The sequence below is a fragment of the Cupressus sempervirens genome, chromosome 5 (genome assembly GCF_028749045.1).
Source record: "Cupressus sempervirens isolate cs-2001-9-10 chromosome 5, ASM2874904v1, whole genome shotgun sequence".
Taxonomy (NCBI): Eukaryota; Viridiplantae; Streptophyta; class Pinopsida; order Cupressales; family Cupressaceae; genus Cupressus; species Cupressus sempervirens.
Window position 1 is genome coordinate 383,615,526 of NC_143122.1, and position 10,403 is coordinate 383,625,928.

Consider the following 10,403-nt stretch of genomic DNA (forward strand, 5'->3'; position numbering starts at 1 on the left):
TATTAGTATGGAAGTTAATGTTTTGAATAGACTTCCTGAAAATCCAATGTGAAAGAGTGATAATCAGACCACTGTCAATTATAACATCCGGCAAAAACTCTAACCAGACAAACAATAAAAATCTTAATGAGACAACTTCAATAGACCAACACAAAATCCTCCTTCAAAAACCATTGTTTCTATAGTGAAAGACAAAAGATAAAAAATTATTTTTAATATTCTGTCTCCTTTTCAATAATCCGTAGGTAATATATTTGACCGAGATGCCTTTGGTGCTGTGGAGAATGTTGACCGTAGCTCCTTTCCCATTTCCTGCATTTATTATTGGGAGACACTTCTTTTCAGTGTTTGAACTGGTCTAAGGATCATACGCAGGTTCGTTATGCAACCGGTTAGAAGAAATGGTCCTAATGTGATAAACTTGTTTCCAGTCATTGAACGGGCTAATGGATTATAAGCAGTCTTATTATATTACGCTTCTCATTTCTTTGCCATTAAACTTTTTGCCAGTTATTGAACGGGCAATATATGGATCATAAGAAGGTTTGCTATGCAACGTGTTAGCAGAAGTGGTCTTAATGTGCTTCCAGGTCAGACAAATAATCAGAATCTAGAATTCAGAATTTGCAATAGTATTTGATACTAAAAATATATTTCTGATTGGATGAAACTGCATTATTTAATCACGTTTTACTATTCAGCCGTTGCAGTATTATTATTTTACGTACAAGAAATTTATGCCTGCACCGACTAATATCATGATCATCTAGGAGCAAGCAACATTGCTTGAGACTACGTTCACCGTTCTGTTTGAGGAGGAGGACAAGTCAAAGATTTTGTTTTCCAAGAGTAATTTCTGCGAATCTCACAACAGAGACCTGTATGCCCATGAGAAGCTCCCATGTATATGCTCTGTCAAAACTTCTAAGCAAATCCTTGATTATCAGACATTTATATCTTGTAATGTACGCGTTTCATAGAATATTTCAGCGGGCACTCTTTCAAAACTGATCTCATAAATAGATTTGATGTTAATAATTTGTTTTCCTGACAACCATCATTAGAATTCAAGCAATCCTGTAAATTGGGCAGATGGGCTTCCCCAAACTAGTGCTGCTTCTTGTCCTCCTTAATATTGTGTGGTTTGAACAGACGGTTTATGGGGATTTCAATTTTTCCAAATTCAACGACAACCTCGGATTTTTTACTCTCGTCGAATCCAACATAGCTTCCGGTGCCTTGCAAGTCACAGAGGAAACTCTAAACACCGATTATTCCAAGGTTAACAAATCAGGAAGAGTGATATACGATAAACCATACAGATTCCGCAAAGAAAATGGCGTCCCCGTATCTTTTAAAAGCACTTTTGTGATGAATCTCAAAGTAGAAGATGGATCTGGTGGGGAGGGGATGTCGTTTTTCATAACTTCCAACACAAATATAAGAGATAAACCAACGGAGAGCTATGGGCTCTGGTTGGGTCTCTTCAATTCCTCCACCAATGGACTCAATAGCAATCAGATGGTAGCGGTTGAGTTCGATACGGTGAAGAACAACGGTACAAACGACCCGGATGGAAACCACCTAGGAATCAATGTGAATAGCATTAATTCCACCAAAATAAAATCCCTTGAAGAATCAGGGATCGATCTGAAGAGCGGCAAGGACATAACGGTGTGGATACAGTTCAACGGCGTTCAGCAACAACTTCAAATTTACATGGCAAACGGGTCGTCGTCTCCGATGCCATTGCAGCCCGTTCTGTCCGAGACCCTCAATCTGTCTGGCGTTCTCGACTCAGAAGTTCACTTCGGGTTTTCCGCTTCGACGAGCGACAGCATCGAGCTGCACTGCGTCAAATCATGGAGTCTGACAATCGAAACCGTCTCGGAGCACAAAACGGCACTAGTCGTCGTGTTGTCCGTGATCGGGGGAATCCTCTTCGTAGCAGCGGTTGTGATGATCGGAATTTGGATAAAGCACCGGAGGTCACGAGTAGAGGCCGTGGAGATAGCGGGGACAATACAGAATCTGCCGGGTCACCCGCGGGAATTTAAGTACACAGATCTGAAAAAAGCCACGCACAATTTCAGCGCCGAGTCGGAGCTCGGGAGCGGCGGGTTCGGGTCCGTTCACAAAGCGGTCCTTCCCAAGGACAAAGCAACGTTGGCTGTGAAGCGCATGTTCAAAGACTCGAAACAAGGGAAAGGCGAGTTCATAGCGGAGATCAGCATAATCAACCGGCTGCGCCATCGGAACCTTGTGCCCCTGGTCGGGTGGTGCCACGACAAGGGGCAGCTGATGATGGTGTACGAGTACATGCCCAACGGTAGCCTCGAGAAGCACATCTACAAAGGGTTGCTTGATTGGGAGCAACGATACACCATTCTGTCGGGCGTGGCGTCGGCGTTGCTGTACCTTCACGAAGAGTGCGAGCAGCAGGTGATTCACAGGGACCTCAAGGCGAGCAACATAATGCTCGACTCCAACTTCGAAGCTCGGCTCGGCGACTTTGGGCTCGCCCGGTTGATTGAACACAACCGGACGTCGTTTACTCCGACCAACGTGGCGGGCACCATGGGTTACATTGCTCCGGAGTGTTTTCACACCGGGCGGGCGAGTCTGGAGTCGGATGTGTTTGGGTTCGGCGCCGTTGTTCTTGAAGTTGTCTGTGGGAGGTCTCTTGGATGGGGAAAGGACAAACCCGATTTGGTGGGGTGGGTTTGGGAGCTTCATAGGGAGAATAAGCTAATGGAGGCTGCCGATTCTCGCATCAATCTGTCTTGTGTGAATGAGGAGGATGTCAAGCGTTTGGTGATGGTTGGATTGGCGTGCGTAAATCCAAATCCTGCGGAGCGGCCGAGCATGCGGCAGGTGAAACAGATACTCGGCAGGGAGGCGCCGCCGCCATTTGTGCCTCCGTTCAGACCTCCGTTCGTTTGGCCGTATCCAGAATTCGGCGGGGATAGCAAATCCACTAGTATTTTGATCAGCCAAGAGAGTGGGTCAACTATGAACTGGTTTCTGCAGTCCCCTGGTGGACGTGAAGAAGAAAGCATTTTACCTCGGTTGCAGAGGTAGAAGAATGACACCTTTTCTGTCGATCTCCGGCTGTAGAGTTTCTGGGTTACACGATTGTTGCCATTGGAAGGTCAGTGGTCAAAATATTAACTTCCACTGCTGTTTATCATCAATAAATGACAGCTGTCTATTTATAACAACAAATTTATAAAAGTAAGCAGCTCAAAAAGATTAGCTGTAAATATATTTTGTATGGATAAATATTTTTCAATTTTTATACTAATGAAATATTTTCAATCGTGCACAAATGAATGAAATCTCATACATGTCAACAGCCTTGCAAAGAGTGGGCCCTTCCTCTCGGTTGGCATGGTGACCACAAAAGTTACAGCTACACTGTTTGCTTCATAGGCAAATACATGTAATAAAAGTTTATTTCTGGATTTCCCTCTGCTGTCATGCTGTTCCACTAGATAAAATATACTAAAGACAAAGAAAAGTCAAATTTTTATTTTTTTCTAAGATTCATGAAAACACAATGATTTTTTTCAATTTTGTTGTTGTTTTTTATTACAAAATATGCGGATCACGAAGATCAAATGCTGAAAATCTCAAAAAAATTCACTATGTTTTCAATTTTTTGAAATTTGGTCAACAATGCATTTTCTAGGGAGGATAGCCATGTCCTTTTATAATGAATATGAGGCACAACAATTTACTATGGTATTCTCTACTATCATGGCCTTCCTCTCATTTAAAGGCTTAAAACATAGGGTTTAAATTTGGTTTATCTGTTGCTTTCCAAAATGGAGGTAATCGCAACAACAAAATACATTTGGAATATTGTCTCTAGCTGGGGGCTATGTGATGTTCATAAAATATAATATAGATCATTCTTTCTTGTAATAAGAGAGATGCCATACAACAGAGGAAAATAGTCATTAAAAATAATTGATAGAGAGAATTAATCTTTTTAGCAATATAATGACGAGTAGCTAGAGATCTGTGCCCTCCTCCTGCAATAGAATATTTTTAATTTTTAATTTATTTAGTTTATATATTAAAAAAATGGATGCAATTATAATCTAATGTTCATTATTCACATATTTTATGTGAACACACCAATTTGTTTATATGTAAAGTATGTTTTTCTCTTCACATTTCTAACAAGCACATCCATGACTAGTGTACTCATTTGATGGGGGAGAGAATAAAATGGGACTAGCTATCCTCCAACAAAATCCCCATGCCTAAGTGTTACATACTATCCATATCCATAAGGTCCCATAACATAACCAGAACACCAGTGCTCGTGGGGTGTCAGATGCTTCGATGTGACACCTCCACTTTTCTCGATATCATCTTTTTCAATGTCCTAGACTGTAGTAACTATTGACTGCATGCTGAGTCCAAACTATGTCGTCCTAACTCGTCCTAACTATAGTTAGGTAACCGCAGTCAAAGTTTCCCTAACTTTGACTGGTAGGTTACCGCATGTCTAGGGTTTCTTGGAGTGAAAGTTTCCTCAAATATCCTCCTACAAAACCTTCATTCTTATCTTTTCTCTGTGCAAAAGTTGAACATATTTCAGCCTTCACTTGGTGCAAATAGCATTTAGAAGAACAGTCCCGAGAAGAATGTGAAGGGGCATCAAATTGACATCAAATCAACAAAATACTGGTCCCCGATTTGTCTGTCATGCCACTTTGCCTTTGCCAGTAGGGTTTCTTGTTCATTTTTGTCTTAATATATTACTCTTTTAGCTGTCGCCTTCTATATTTTCTTTATCTTAGTTCTTTTAGGAAAACACTAAAAAATACAGCAAAATGCAAAACAATACTAAAAGATAGAGTAAACAATTTTGATCTTCTACTTCACTAGATGAAGAATTTTCACTGAAAAATGTGTCCTGCGAGTATCATGCATAGCACTTGCTCAAATAAACTTTATTGGAAACAACATTTCCATAGACATCCCTAAGCCTCTACATAGTTGCTGCCATACAAGTACCACAATCCATCAAACACTAGTCCCCCTCGCACTGCGCAAGTCGATGGACATACCCCATCTTCAAATCCCCTGAATTTGACAAATGGAAGTCATTCCCATCAAAGTTCCACTTAATATGCCTTCAATCAATAAAAATTTATCACCATTTTTCAAAAGGGTATGCAGAGTACTGTTTATTGGTATACAAGCACCAATAATTGTCTCAAAAAAGACGTGTGTACGAGATCTTCTTTGTAGATCCCTCAATTTTAGTTATTGACCAAGTAGTCTTTAATTGGCATTTTTGATAACTTTACAGAGAGGAGGCAGTGCCAAGAGAGGAACAAGAACACACATAATTCTTCATCTTCTAGGTAATCTACTTATCATATATGTATTTGGAAATCATGAATACTCTCTACAACCCACACACACACACACACACACACACACACACACACACACACACACACACTATGATCTTCATGTGTACAATTTTTTTTAGTTTAAAAGGTAGGGTTTATTATTTAAAAATTTAAAACTATTTTATAATTAATCTTTTTATAGCATTACAATCAAGCGAAAGGTAGTATATATCCTGCATCAAAGATTTAGAGGATCTAAAGTGGGCCATTAGATTTGAAGAATAATAAACTTGTTGAAATTGGTTCTTTAGTTTTTTTAAATCCTGATTCTTGAAATGCACTTAAAATCTTGATCATCACAACATAGTCAAGATGATCCAATCCTTAGCATGAACACAATGATGATAAAGATGAATAAGTAGACACCATAGAATGAATATTTCTAATGGCTAATAGTAATATAGCTTAGATACAGGAGGTTAGGCCATGGATATCAATTGTTTAGTTGAATTTTCTCTCAAGTCTTGAAACATGTCTTTCTTTCTTTACTATCCTTCTATCCTTCTATCTTTCCTCCATCGGCATTGTTGAGGAGGCATTTGATAGATTCCTTTTATCTTGCCATTACTTTCTAGGGCCTTTAAGTTTCTCCTGAGTTAGTAGTATCCTGCATATCTATGGTCCTCTCCAACCCATTTTCATTCGTTCATTCTTCATCCTTCTCCAAGAGTCTCTCATTCTTACATGAAGAATGAGTCGCTACCAACTTTGTGATCTCTGGGGGTTCCACGTTAGCTTGGTCCTCTATGTATGTAGTCTTCGAGCATTCTATCACAAACACTCTAGGTGAGGAGACTTTCTCTTTAAGTTTCTCACTTCACAGGTAGTCTACAATCAGGTGGCCAAACATATTGCAGTTTTGGAAAAAGGCTGCCACATTCTTGTATAAAATTGATTGTGATCAAGCACACCATTTTGATTTTAAAGCCATTGTAGTCAACAAAGGTTTATTCATCCCTACATTCACACATAACCTAGCAAAAACTAGTTTAACCTTGGAGCTAGTGGTTGAGTCAACCTTAATGAAGTGTCCAAAGGAGTCTCCAATGCATCTGAACACTCTCTCATCCCAATATTCTAGAGGAAGCCTAGGTAATCTGACCCAAACAAGTGCCATACTGAATAGATCCTAGCTAGGTTAGAAACACAATTTCCATCTAGTGAGCATCAACAAATGCTTCCCAAAGTGCCAAGAGCTCGTCACGATGGTGTTTCGGTCCATTTCAATTGTGAATCTAAATAGGAAGAGGGAGCCTGCCATTGCTAAGACAGTTATCGATCCATACAGTCTCTATCTAGAAGAGTATGATTTTCTAACCATGTCCACACTAGGTAAAAAATAAATAAATTTACCAACAAGACTCAAGGAGAGTCCCGAGGAAATTGAATCAACCACATAATCTAGGAGAGAAATCTACAAGCTTGTAACACCTAAAACCACTATGGGTTTCGCCCCAAGCTCTACAGGAATCTTGGATTTGACAACCACCTCCAACTAGTTTGGTTTGAGGGGATTGGTTCTCATGTGACCCATATCACCATGGGGCCCTTCAGATGGCGGGGTACCATATAGGCCAACTCAATAGGGACTGGAAACACCTCAACTGGGTTAAGACCCCGAGCAGAACAAGACCCTTTCTGGGCATTTTGAGTTTTAGCAGAGAGGACCAGAAAGAGGCCTGGACAATCTTGTACCAGATCCAACGAAGGAGGAAAGGGGGGGTGGGGGAACTCCATCCCCCTAAGGATTGTGAAATCATGCACCAAAGTTGCCAGCAGATGCAAAGGCACGAAGTTGCAAAGCAGAGCTTAAATTTTTTTGTGGGACAAATGTTAGTGCAAAATAATCAAGTGACTTTTAATAAGAATAAATAAAGAAAATGTTGCTGACATTTATGATAAATATTAACAAATGATAAGCATGTTATTAATGAATCTTTTGGTGATTTTTATTTAGTACTTTGAACCTTCATTTTTTTGGAGGTTGGAGGCACAAGAGTATGGAGGATTTTAATCATCTTAAGTTAGCTTCACTTTGAATGATGATTTGCTTGAGAATCTTTTTTTGTTTTTTGATTTTTTTGTTTATTCCTCCTATTGCCAAATTTTTGAAGATACATGTATTGTGAAGTTTGATTTGTTGAGGAAGGTAAGGGGTTTTTTGTAGAGTTCAATATGGATGGTTGTTTAGTAGCTTGTGAGACTATGATTCGAGAGTTATCGAGAGAGAGCTCAAGAATCTCATATAGGGGCTACACCTTTACGTAGTTATGAGATAACTTGACGGAACTCAACTTGATTTAGGATTTGTTTCTTAAGTGCAGATTTTTACAAATATGTACACATTTTAAAAAAAAATGCAAATCTTAAAGGAGGTTTTCTCAATAGATGAATATAGTTGGAGGAACTATGTAATAAAAGGGTGATTGTTAGTATAATGTATTACATTGTTATTAAATGTATAGATTGATTAGATTAGATAATTACAAAGTGGTTTGTATAGAGTTAAATTATTTAACTGATTTCTATTGAATGCACAAACATTATAAAATACCTATCAAATGCAATATCTGATACATTGAAATAAAATAATATTTTCTCTATTATCATAACACATATTTTTTATAAATTTTAATTTGCTAAATAGTCATTTCCTAATTTTCGTGCATCCATGAATTTGATCCTTCACAAGACATTCCTACAACCCATGAGATTACCTGTGTGAACACAAAGCTTGGTAATCTCAAACAGCTGGGAAGGCGCCGCCATCAAGGAACTAATAAAATTTAAATATTCTGAAACCATCATATATGGCAGCTACTAACTAATAATGTTTTCTATTTGTATTGTAAAAATATCAAATATGCCACCCCCATCTTTCCTTATAATATACGTATTCATGAACTTTGTGCTATCTTGGAGCCGTAGACAATGATTATCCTTTCTATACAGAGCACACAGCTCACCAACCTTTGACGCCGAGATAAACCAAAATCTCGTTATACGCAGATAAGTAGACTCATCAATTCTCCAATCCTGAAAGCAAAGCAGATGGTACGTTTCTGTGGTATGTTCTTGCTTTCGCTCATCAATGTCCTGCTCAGACAAGCTGTTTGTGCGTTTTTGAGTTTTCCCACTTTCAATGAAGCCCTTAACGACCTTTTCATTTTCAACGATTCCAACATAGCTTTTGGCGCCTTGCAAGTCACATACAAAACGCTAAACATCGATCCACAATACTTCATGGCTGACAGATTGGGATACACTATGCAATAAATTAAGCTTGGGAAAAAATTAATTTTGACTATTTAATACTTTTAATCTAAGAATCAAGTCTTAGTTTGTGTCTTAGTTTGTGATGTTTAAGCTGTTCTTCCGGAAAGATGACGGAAGCGCTGTATCATTCAACACCACATTTGTTCTCAATCTGCACGTGCAGACAAGGACTGGTAGAAGCAGAATGACGTTTATCATAGCATCTCTTGAAGACTCAGCTATCGATTTAAAGAGTGGCAAAGGCATAACGGTGTGGATACATTAGTTCAACTACGTTCAACAACAACTTCAGTGTGCATGGAGCGACAAGAGAGTGCTTTTCATTTTAAGAAATTGGAAAATTATGATGTTGAGTTTGATATTATATATAAATGGTATATATTTTAATTTTTTTTAATATTAAAATATATAATATTAATAGATATAATATCATAATTTAAATGGTTGATAAATCGATTTTAAGGTGTTAAGATTATTTTAATATAAGTTTAAGGTTCAATTCTTATTAGGAAGCTTATCTCATGGATTTGGCTTTTAGGTTGTTGCTATCATCTAAAGAGGGCTATTATTGTTTCATCTCATCCCATTTGTACCCCAACATGACATAAAAAGTAATCCCACGGTAAGGTTTAATGGAAATTATTGGCATAAGATACAAGGATATTTATGAATTATTAAAAAAGTATTAAAAAAATTGGAGTAATATTAACATATTTTAGGGTTATTTAATGATACTACTAAGAAAAAACTTATGTTTATCAAATTTTGTGACAAATAAACAAGGTTATGAATTAACTTTTTGTACATAGTAACATAATTTGCAATGTAATAGAACTAGTGAAAAATGCATTTTTCGTTTAATGTTGACTTCATGCTAGCTTTCAATAAAAATGTAAAATTTATATATCAAATTGACAACATATTGTTCTTGCAAACTAAAGATTTCATCCTCATAGAGACTAAGATAATATTATAAAAAAATTCTAAAATTTTCATTCTAAATTGCTCCATCAAATTAAATGTAACATCTCATATATATATATATATATATATACACCTTATGATAAAAAAATACATCAAATTTTTTTTTCTTCTCACTATATTTCTTTGTATATGCTAGGTGAACTGAATGGAAATGTATCAAACATATAAAATAAAGAAAATCAACCGTCTAATGAAAATTTTAATGAACTTGCTTGAATCGATAAGGTTAGAAAAATATTTAAGCTTGCAAACAATTAAAAGATTATAAGAAAACCCTATTGAAGTGCTTAATGGATTTCATTGTGAAAAGCACCATCCCAACATACTCCTCACATTTATTGAGTCCATCTTCTATTGAATTTGTTTTTGTCTTTAGTGTTAGGATTTGTAGAAAGGGAATTGTCCAATTATAGTTCATATTCAATATTAGACACATGCTAGTTTACAATTTGATATAAAATTAAAGAAATCAAATGAAAAAGATATCAATTGTTGGTCAAAATTAATTAAAATTAGCTATTTTTTCGATTGTATCAATTATTAATAGTCATAATATATCATTTAAAAGAGTTCAAATTTAACAAAAACTAAGATTACTTATTCTTTTATGATTTATAAAAACTATGTAAATTTAAAATAAGATGGATGTCAATGGGTCCTTGGTCTATTGGTGAAGTTGAAAGGTTCTCAATGAGTAGCAAGGATCAA

The 10,403-nt window shown here is 37.0% G+C and overlaps 1 pseudogene; it reads left to right on the forward strand.

Moving 5' to 3' along the window:
• Window positions 1-864: 864 nt before the first annotated feature.
• LOC149556382 (putative L-type lectin-domain containing receptor kinase S.5 pseudogene) lies at window positions 865-3,329 on the forward strand (annotated as a pseudogene).
• The last annotated feature ends 7,074 nt before the right edge of the window (window positions 3,330-10,403 follow it).